The following is an 11,755-nucleotide window of genomic DNA, read 5'->3' as shown; positions in this document are numbered from 1 at the left end:
TGAGTGATTTCCGGTTACCGGAAGTGTTCTCTTTAAAGCCAATAATTAAAGTTAGATTGGCGAAATGTCACATAGAAGTATGCGCAGGTTTCTACCAACTTACGAAAGATCCGACTTTCAGTCATAGGAAGCTGTATTTTGCTCTATTTCCGCGGGACCCCATTAATGTTTCGGTTATGTAGACGGAATTTCATACATAAGTGGAAGAACGTATGCTTGAACAACGTTATATATATATATATATCTATAATATAAGCGGGCTGAGCGTGTCAGTCCTTCTCCTTCCTTCCTTCTGTCATCGCTATAGCTTTTGGAACCATAAAAGTAAACATTCGCACCATGCTGTGCTTTTCAGTGCACCGCAGTGTCTTATTATAAGTATTAGAGTAGGGTTTGTTTATATAGCGGCATAGAGCTATTTTATAATTGCCACGGTTTTTACTCTTTCGCATAACGTCAAGAAAATATTAAATACACGCAAACTGCTAAAACGTATTAAAAAGATTAATGTCAAATATCATTTTCGTTTAGGTTCCCAGAAAAAGTGGATACATTTTAATAAGATAATAACAGTACGGTAGAAAAATCAAATTAATTTAACTCTTTTCTAATTTTGACAAAGGAGGTAATTTAAAAATACATTAAACTCACGCTAATAAAAAATGTAAATGCAAATATACGTTCGTCATAGAAGGAATTAGTGTTGCAATAATATAATTAGCAAATTGTGAATGCAAATTATTCGGATGTGTAAGAGGAAATTATTGTTAGAAAATTATAATTAGCATGGATTGATAAAAGGCAATCTTTTATTTATTTTATTCACTGAATGTAGGCCCTACTGTTTATTACTTATAATTTTTAATCAACTATTCAGCTCTATTATAGACGCGTCATCACGTTCATTAGGTGCGCAATGGTTTTAGTTATGAAACTCTATTGTAATTTTTTAAAATTTAAAGTACTGGAAAAAAATGCGTAAATGGATAAAGTGAAATATTGTAGGTAAAACACGGATATTTTAAATACTGCCTATTATTTATACTGTTTTCTAATTATTATTCTATCTTTCGGGTTTTATAGGAGAGGCGTAGCGAGGGGGGGGGGGGGCATATGTCCCCGGGTGCCGACCTTAGGGGGCGCCAAAGTGGGTTGGAAAAAATTTGCGAGGGGGGGGGGGTGGAAATCGAAAGTTTTAGGGCGGGGGGGGGGGAAGGGGTGCAAATCGAAAGTTTGAGGGGGGTGCAAATCACCGGAAAGGGCGCGATTTTGGCGCTACGGGCTAGACTGTGAGCAAAATGCCTGTATGATTGCATTTAAATTGTGTTTATGTTATGAGTGTTGTGTTTGTTTTTCGTTGTTTTTTTTTGCGTTCGTTTGTGTTGTGTTTAGTTTTGTTCTGTTCCCAAGTTGGTACATTTAAAAAAGATTTACCGTGGCGGAGCACGGGATGCAGCTAGTATATATATATATATATATATATATATATATATATATATATACTAGCTGTAAGTCATTGCTTCGCTATGATGTAATATAAATTGAAAGCAGTACTCTGAAGAAATAAGAAAAAAACACAATGTAGGTCGACAAAACAAAACAATTTATCACTCTAAACAAAAACAAGTTAATAAAAAGTCTAGTGACAATTTAAGCGCAATTTCCTTATGTTATCCATAACAATTTTTAATTTTTTGTGTCCGAACGAAAGGATATTTTTTTGCGCAAAAAAAAAGACAACTATGTATATTAACCTATATCAACGGAAATAGTTTTATTTTAACGAGTAGGCCTACAAGATGCTCAGTTTTAAAAAGTAGTAAATATCATCCTAGGCCTACACGATGCTCAGTTTAAATGTTCTTAATTAATTTTTTGGGACCGAACGAAAGAATATTTTTGAAAACTTTCTTCGGCAATATTGGTCTAAATTATGGCAGGAATCGATTGGTAAATGTTTCAAGTCGCTAAGTGGTCTGGTTGCCGAGCTATGGAGCAAAAACTGCATTTGTTCGAGGTTTTTTGGCTTTTCCGGGAAATCCAGGCAGAAATTCCGGGATTTTTTTTGGCCCACAATCATCCTTGGAACTTGCTTAACATATTTGCTTTTGGAACTAGTCCTCGATATTGCTTCGTTGAGGAGGAGATACGACTTAAAGCTGCGGACACACATCCATCCATCCATCCATCCATCCATCCATCCATCCATCCATCCATCCATCCACCCACCCACCCGTCCATCCATCCATCCATCCATCCATCCATCCATCCATCCATCCATCCATCCATCCATCCAGAAATGACGCATTATTAAACGCAATTGCCAGTATGGAAATTGCGCTAAAAACGCCTCACTGTGCATGTTTTAGACACCAATGGAAAATGGAAAAATATAAGGCCCCGCGCGGATGGTTGGCCCTAGGCCCCGCGCACCCCTAACGCCGGCTCTGGTTTCTAGCTTTAACACAATCCATCTAAAAATATGTGCATCTGTACAAGGTGCCTAAGGAAAATGTTCTAGATCAGCTTACTGACACCTCTAGGTGTTTTTCTACCGCCATACAAAATATCAAGGGGGGGGGGGGTGTCGTTCGGCAAAAGTTTTTTTTCTCGATAATAGCCCATATAAGGCGCCGGTCAGTCGAGGTTACTTTTGACCCTCTCTTTCTTCTTGGACTTTGCGGCCAACTGGCACCGGCCCCTGTGTTCTATTGCCCCAAGACAGGAGCATGCCAAATTTGAAGCGCCGGGAAGTGCCCAGATCTTTAATTAAGAAAGTCTACGAAATGGAATTTATATAGAAAATCATATACTTTTACCAGTGTTCGCCCCCCCCCCCTCCGGAAAATTTAGTCCCCCCTTCCCCCGAAAATATCAAATGCCCCCCCCCCCCCCGAAAAAAGTCTGGAAGAAACACTCTCGACTACTTTTCTTTATATATATATATATATATATATATATATATATATATATATATATATATATATATATATATATATATATACATATATATATATATATATATATATATATATATATATATATATATATATATATATATATATATATATATATATATATTGGCCAATATCGCATCTCATTGACCGGCCAAAGTCCGAACCAATCCGCGGACTGGCCACGGTGGACCGGCAAAAGTCTGAAATGGCTCTTGATTTCGGTCTTTGGCCGGCCAGTCTGCGGACTGGCCATTATGGACCGGCCAAAGTCCGAATCAGAAGATCATCTGGCTAGGGAATACCGGTCAAAGTCCGAATTAGAAGATCTTGAGCAGATTTTAGTTTTTTTATACCGTAAGGATCATAAAAAATTAAGTCTTAGTTGATTATTATTTAAAATTACGTTATTATTTTTACGCATGCAGCGATTTGTTGTGCACTAAGTTGTGCAATTGCAATAAATGTAGCCTTGGCCGCTGGTCAGTGATTGTGAAGATGCGATGGTTCGTAGTGATTTTCCTCGATGCCAACGGGTGACAATGAGAGCAGTTTTTCGTAAAGAATTGAAAACTCACTTTTAGCATATAGTTGTTTTAGTACACAATGTTCCGTTCCTAGCTTGTAGAAAGCACCCTCGACGCTCATGACAACTGCAATGACGCTTTGGGGATCACCTCGACCTCTGTCAACATCTGGTATACGGATGCGAACATTATCTCCCACTTCAGCTTGTTTAAAAAAATTTTTTTAGAGTCTTGGCACCTTGAGTTTGCAAGCTAGTATGAGAAGCTGACCTGTTGTCCATGATTTCTTGTTTATTGTGACATAATCTGCAAGTAATGTTCCCTCCGTAACCTTCGTCTGCTTCATTGGCTACTCCGAATGTTGCATGGACATCGTTGCCACAGAATCCACAAGAATGGGCTGCACTACAATATCTTTCACAAACTACACATAATCTATTGGCCATATTATTGTCATGTTTTTCTTAAATTGAATAAATTTTAGACTCTCGTTTATCTGCATCCATGTCATCATCATGTTTTGAACATCTCGGTTGGCACGTTCTATTGAACCTTGGCTTTGGCTTTTTCCGTGAAGTAGTTTAAGTTCAGTCAACGTGTTCTTTAGTTCAGAAATAACTTGATTCACAAATTCTCTTCCAATAGGATTTGGGTTATTTATTTTGGCAGCCATCTGGTATGTCTGTCACTTGGTCTGACGGCCCTTTTGGTCCATGTCTTATGGCATATAGAATGCTATGCAAACAATACATTACTCACAATGAAACCGCACCCAGATTAATGAAAACGTGATCACAACTTAGTCTAGATTGGACATCCCGGCCAGTGTGCGCATTGGCTGGCCAATGTATGAAATACTTTGTCAATTTTAAAATTTTCGGACTTTGGCCATCACGTCCCGGCCAGTGCGCGCATTGGCCGGCCAGTGTACAAAATACGCAGTCAATTTAAAGGTCTTCGGACTTCGGCCAGTACTTCCCGGCCAGTGCACGCATTGGCCTGCCAATGTACGAAATACGCTCTTAGTGCTAAGCTCTTCGGGCTTTGGCCAAGAGAGCCGGCCAATGCGGGCTTCGGCCGCACTTTGGGCTTTGACCGTAATATATATATATATATATATATATATATATATATATATATATATATATATTATATATATATATATATATATATATATATATATATATATATATATATATATATATATATATATATATATATATATATATATATATATATATATATATATATATATATATATATATATATATATATATATATATATATATATATATATATATATATACAGGAGAATGGTGAGAAGTGAGACAACTGAGACAACGCATTATTACGGGAATTTCGGACCCAAATTTCAATGTAACCACATAAAACTAAAACTTGATACTATTAAATTAAATTTACAATACTTATTACTTAGGCGAAACTTTATTAATAGCTTCTTTCCCGCGCGATCTAGATCTAGGTCAGAAAACAGGTTATTAGAAAAAATTAACGCGGAAGTTGACATAGATCTAGATCTAGACATATAGAATATAGATCTAGCTAGAATCTAGAAAAAATCTAGATCTAGTCTAGTTGAAAACGAATCGAGATTCTAGACAAGAACTATCTAGATCTTGATTTAGATCTAGTCTAGATCCTGTATAAGACTAAGTAGATCTAGTAAGTAGTAAGTACTAAGTACTAAGTAGGCCAAAAATAGGTAATCTATCGTTATCGTTTTTGGTAGGCCTACGTAAAATCGCCCGCGACTTGTAATGTGAACACCAGGTGACTCCTTAAATTTTAATAATTATTTCACATTTTGAGGAGGATTTATGTTTTTTAAAATACAAAAATGTTTCCTTGTTTCATTTATGTACCTGTTTTTAAACAATTGAATTAAAACTTTTCCGTAATAAATGAAGACTAGCGATGTTTCCAACAGATGCAACCATGCTCATTTACTATAGCAGCCATCTTGTTTAAGTTTTATTTTTATAAGCTTTTAGCAGGAGATTCAGGGGGAAGTCACTCTATTTTACAAATGGCTGCTGTTTATATAGCAAATCTTGCTCTCAGACACTGCTGTTTATGTTTAAAGTTAATTTCTGGCCTATATCGATATATTTATTATTTAGCCATTGATTTAGGTTTAATATTCATTTATCTATAATATTTGACACAAACATATGACAATATACTTCTATTTCTATTAGTATTAAAGCCTTGACAATGAGGTAACGTTTTCGTACATTAATAGCCGCGGGCGATTTTACATACCCAAAATGATAGATTACCCAAAAATATTACTTATTCTTGATCTATTTTTTCGGTAAACCCTCTAAATGGTAGAAATCTACTTATCTAGTTAATCTAATTTTTAATATATCGTTTTGGGTACATAAATTCGTAAAAATCGCCCGCAGCTACAAATGTTATGTACGAAAACGTTACCTCATTGTCAAGGCTTTATAATAGAAGTATATTTATTGTCATATGTTTGTGTCAAATATTATAGAAAAATGAATAATAAACCTAAATCGATTGCTATTACTATATAGCCTAATATATATATATTATATTTATTATATATATTATATAGGGCCTATTGCTATTAGGTTTGCTATATATTAATACTAGGCATACTGCCTAGCTTCGCTTAGGTTTTCAAAAAAATTGAGGAATTGAATAATTAATTAATAGGTGATTGGCTGCTATCTTAAATGCATAGGGCCTAAATTTATACAGTGGAGTAATTTTATGCAACACTAATATTGATGGAATATTCGCAAACTTATTACTCGTACGGTTATTAGAACTGCAGGGGATTTCTGAATAGTATCAATCAAATATTATAATAAATTACTTTCACAATAAATTTTTACAATATCAGTACAATGCAAAACTTAATTTATAACAAAATATTTATTTCAAACAATGCTATACTCTATGATTTTTGTTTTTTTCTTGAAAAGAGAATACAAAATATTTAAAAATTATTACATTAAAAAGTTACTTCCCCTGTTCATAGACCAAATGACCTAATCTCGTATAATGATAATTTCACTCGCGGTCACTTTTTAGCCCTCGTCGAGGGCTTTGAGTGAAACCGACAGTTTCCCCTAAAGGTCAAGCCATTTACCTAAGAGCATGCAAAAAATTAGCCAGATGTAAAGAAGGTAAGTGCCCTCAAATCCGTTTTGAAATCACCCTCTGTTTTTCCCATAAAATACAAAGATTATATAGGGAAATACGACTGGTCAGTTTTGACCCATTTAACGAATTTTCCCGGACATGGCGAGTTTTTTGTGACACCCCAAGGCGTTCTCCTACCACCTCACAAAATTTCAAGGGGGGTCGTCGGAGGAAATTTTTTTTCGTAATAGAGCTCATATAAAGAGAATTTCACTCGCGGTCACTTTTTAGCCCTCGTCGAGGGCTTTGAGTGAAACCGACAGTTTCCCCTAAAGGTCAAGCCATTTACCTAAGAGCATGCAAAACATTAGCCAGATGTAAAGACGGTAAGTGCCCTCAAATCCGTTTTGAAATGACCCTCTGTTTTTCCCATAAAATACAAAGATTATATAGGGAAATACGACTGGTCAGTTTTGACCCATTTAACGAATTTTCCCGGACATGGCGAGTTTTTTGTGACACCCCAAGGCGTTCTCCTACCACCTCACAAAATTTCAAGGGGGGTCGTCGGAGGAAATTTTTTTTCGTAATTGAGCTCATATAAAGAGAATTTCACTCGCGGTCACTTTTTAGCCCTCGTCGAGGGCTTTGAGTGAAACCGACAGTTTCCCCTAAAGGTCAAGCCATTTACCTAAGAGCATGCAAAAAATTAGCCAGATGTTAAGACGGTAAGTGCCCTCAAATCCGTTTTGAAATGACCCTCTGTTTTTCCCATAAAATACAAAGATTATATAGGGAAATACGACTGGTCAGTTTTGACCCATTTAACGAATTTTCCCGGACATGGCGAGTTTTTTGGGACACCCCAAGGCGTTCTCCTACCACCTCACAAAATTTCAAGGGGGGTCGTCGGAGGAAATTTTTTTTCGTAATAGAGCTCATATAAAGAGAATTTCACTCGCGGTCACTTTTTAGCCCTCGTCGAGGGCTTTGAGTGAAACCGACAGTTTCACCTAAAGGTCAAGCCATATACCTAAGAGCATGCAAAAAAATTAGCCAGATGTAAAGACGGTAAGTGCCCTCAAATCCGTTTTGAAATGACCCTCTGTTTTTCCCATAAAATACAAAGATTATATAGGGAAATACGACTGGTCAGTTTTGACCCATTTAACGAATTTTCCCGGACATGGCGAGTTTTTTGTGACACCCCAAGGCGTTCTCCTACCACCTCACAAAATTTCAAGGGGGGTCGTCGGAGGAAATTTTTTTTCGTAATTGAGCTCATATAAAGAGAATTTCACTCGCGGTCACTTTTTAGCCCTCGTCGAGGGCTTTGAGTGAAACCAACAGTTTCCCCTAAAGGTCAAGCCATTTACCTAAGAGCATGCAAAACATTAGCCAGATGTAAAGACGGTAAGTGCCCTCAAATCCGTTTTGAAATCACCCTCTGTTTTTCCCATAAAATACAAAGATTATATAGGGAAATACGACTGGTCAGTTTTGACCCATTTAACGAATTTTCCCGGACATGGCGAGTTTTTTGTGACACCCCAAGGCGTTCTCCTACCACCTCACAAAATTTCAAGGGGGGTCGTCGGAGGAAATTTTTTTTCGTAATAGAGCTCATATAAAGAGAATTTCACTCGCGGTCACTTTTTAGCCCTCGTCGAGGGCTTTGAGTGAAACCAACAGTTTCCCCTAAAGGTCAAGCCATTTACCTAAGAGCATGCAAAAAATTAGCCAGATGTAAAGACGGTAAGTGCCCTCAAATCCGTTTTGAAATCACCCTCTGTTTTTCCCATAAAATACAAAGATTATATAGGGAAATACGACTGGTCAGTTTTGACCCATTTAACGAATTTTCCCGGACATGGCGAGTTTTTTGGGACACCCCAAGGCGTTCTCCTACCACCTCACAAAATTTCAAGGGGGGTCGTCGGAGGAAATTTTTTTTCGTAATAGAGCTCATATAAAGAGAATTTCACTCGCGGTCACTTTTTAGCCCTCGTCGAGGGCTTTGAGTGAAACCGACAGTTTCCCCTAAAGGTCAAGCCATTTACCTAAGAGCATGCAAAAAATTAGCCAGATGTTAAGACGGTAAGTGCCCTCAAATCCGTTTTGAAATGACCCTCTGTTTTTCCCATAAAATACAAAGATTATATAGGGAAATACGACTGGTCAGTTTTGACCCATTTAACGAATTTTCCCGGACATGGCGAGTTTTTTGGGACACCCCAAGGCGTTCTCCTACCACCTCACAAAATTTCAAGGGGGGTCGTCGGAGGAAATTTTTTTTCGTAATAGAGCTCATATAAAGAGAATTTCACTCGCGGTCACTTTTTAGCCCTCGTCGAGGGCTTTGAGTGAAACCGACAGTTTCACCTAAAGGTCAAGCCATATACCTAAGAGCATGCAAAAAAATTAGCCAGATGTAAAGACGGTAAGTGCCCTCAAATCCGTTTTGAAATGACCCTCTGTTTTTCCCATAAAATACAAAGATTATATAGGGAAATACGACTGGTCAGTTTTGACCCATTTAACGAATTTTCCCGGACATGGCGAGTTTTTTGTGACACCCCAAGGCGTTCTCCTACCACCTCACAAAATTTCAAGGGGGGTCGTCGGAGGAAATTTTTTTTCGTAATTGAGCTCATATAAAGAGAATTTCACTCGCGGTCACTTTTTAGCCCTCGTCGAGGGCTTTGAGTGAAACCAACAGTTTCCCCTAAAGGTCAAGCCATTTACCTAAGAGCATGCAAAACATTAGCCAGATGTAAAGACGGTAAGTGCCCTCAAATCCGTTTTGAAATCACCCTCTGTTTTTCCCATAAAATACAAAGATTATATAGGGAAATACGACTGGTCAGTTTTGACCCATTTAACGAATTTTCCCGGACATGGCGAGTTTTTTGTGACACCCCAAGGCGTTCTCCTACCACCTCACAAAATTTCAAGGGGGGTCGTCGGAGGAATTTTTTTTTCGTAATAGAGCTCATATAAAGAGAATTTCACTCGCGGTCACTTTTTAGCCCTCGTCGAGGGCTTTGAGTGAAACCAACAGTTTCCCCTAAAGGTCAAGCCATTTACCTAAGAGCATGCAAAAAATTAGCCAGATGTAAAGACGGTAAGTGCCCTCAAATCCGTTTTGAAATCACCCTCTGTTTTTCCCATAAAATACAAAGATTATATAGGGAAATACGACTGGTCAGTTTTGACCCATTTAACGAATTTTCCCGGACATGGCGAGTTTTTTGGGACACCCCAAGGCGTTCTCCTACCACCTCACAAAATTTCAAGGGGGGTCGTCGGAGGAAATTTTTTTTCGTAATAGAGCTCATATAAAGAGAATTTCACTCGCGGTCACTTTTTAGCCCTCGTCGAGGGCTTTGAGTGAAACCGACAGTTTCCCCTAAAGGTCAAGCCATTTACCTAAGAGCATGCAAAAAATTAGCCAGATGTTAAGACGGTAAGTGCCCTCAAATCCGTTTTGAAATGACCCTCTGTTTTTCCCATAAAATACAAAGATTATATAGGGAAATACGACTGGTCAGTTTTGACCCATTTAACGAATTTTCCCGGACATGGCGAGTTTTTTGGGACACCCCAAGGCGTTCTCCTACCACCTCACAAAATTTCAAGGGGGGTCGTCGGAGGAAATTTTTTTTCGTAATAGAGCTCATATAAAGAGAATTTCACTCGCGGTCACTTTTTAGCCCTCGTCGAGGGCTTTGAGTGAAACCGACAGTTTCACCTAAAGGTCAAGCCATATACCTAAGAGCATGCAAAAAAATTAGCCAGATGTAAAGACGGTAAGTGCCCTCAAATCCGTTTTGAAATGACCCTCTGTTTTTCCCATAAAATACAAAGATTATATAGGGAAATACGACTGGTCAGTTTTGACCCATTTAACGAATTTTCCCGGACATGGCGAGTTTTTTGTGACACCCCAAGGCGTTCTCCTACCACCTCACAAAATTTCAAGGGGGGTCGTCGGAGGAAATTTTTTTTCGTAATTGAGCTCATATAAAGAGAATTTCACTCGCGGTCACTTTTTAGCCCTCGTCGAGGGCTTTGAGTGAAACCAACAGTTTCCCCTAAAGGTCAAGCCATTTACCTAAGAGCATGCAAAACATTAGCCAGATGTAAAGACGGTAAGTGCCCTCAAATCCGTTTTGAAATCACCCTCTGTTTTTCCCATAAAATACAAAGATTATATAGGGAAATACGACTGGTCAGTTTTGACCCATTTAACGAATTTTCCCGGACATGGCGAGTTTTTTGTGACACCCCAAGGCGTTCTCCTACCACCTCACAAAATTTCAAGGGGGGTCGTCGGAGGAAATTTTTTTTCGTAATAGAGCTCATATAAAGAGAATTTCACTCGCGGTCACTTTTTAGCCCTCGTCGAGGGCTTTGAGTGAAACCAACAGTTTCCCCTAAAGGTCAAGCCATTTACCTAAGAGCATGCAAAAAATTAGCCAGATGTAAAGACGGTAAGTGCCCTCAAATCCGTTTTGAAATCACCCTCTGTTTTTCCCATAAAATACAAAGATTATATAGGGAAATACGACTGGTCAGTTTTGACCCATTTAACGAATTTTCCCGGACATGGCGAGTTTTTTGGGACACCCCAAGGCGTTCTCCTACCACCTCACAAAATTTCAAGGGGGGTCGTCGGAGGAAATTTTTTTTCGTAATAGAGCTCATATAAAGAGAATTTCACTCGCGGTCACTTTTTAGCCCTCGTCGAGGGCTTTGAGTGAAACCGACAGTTTCCCCTAAAGGTCAAGCCATTTACCTAAGAGCATGCAAAAAATTAGCCAGATGTTAAGACGGTAAGTGCCCTCAAATCCGTTTTGAAATGACCCTCTGTTTTTCCCATAAAATACAAAGATTATATAGGGAAATACGACTGGTCAGTTTTGACCCATTTAACGAATTTTCCCGGACATGGCGAGTTTTTTGGGACACCCCAAGGCGTTCTCCTACCACCTCACAAAATTTCAAGGGGGGTCGTCGGAGGAAATTTTTTTTCGTAATAGAGCTCATATAAAGAGAATTTCACTCGCGGTCACTTTTTAGCCCTCGTCGAGGGCTTTGAGTGAAACCGACAGTTTCACCTAAAGGTCAAGCCAT

General features: G+C 38.4%; 1 protein-coding gene across 2 annotated transcripts in view; it reads left to right on the top strand.

The window, feature by feature from the left end:
- The first annotated feature begins 4,963 nt into the window (after positions 1 to 4,963).
- The window catches only part of LOC131940554 (rhomboid-related protein 2), a 32,756-nt gene continuing 25,964 nt past the window's right edge, over positions 4,964 to 11,755 (top strand). The window contains exon 1 of one of the 2 annotated variants that reach the window (XM_059299243.1): positions 4,964 to 5,164. The gene's annotated coding sequence lies outside the window, so the exon portion shown is untranslated. Of the gene's footprint in view, positions 5,172 to 11,755 lie in introns of both variants that reach the window. The other variant, XM_059299251.1, reaches the window with a different exon arrangement.

The sequence above is a fragment of the Physella acuta genome, unplaced genomic scaffold, assembly GCF_028476545.2.
Source record: "Physella acuta isolate Inbredline_101_S28 unplaced genomic scaffold, ASM2847654v3 ptg000022l, whole genome shotgun sequence".
Lineage (NCBI taxonomy): Eukaryota > Metazoa > Mollusca > Gastropoda > Physidae > Physella > Physella acuta.
Note: the sequence above shows the minus strand (reverse complement) of the source record. Positions and strands in the feature narration are given on the sequence as shown.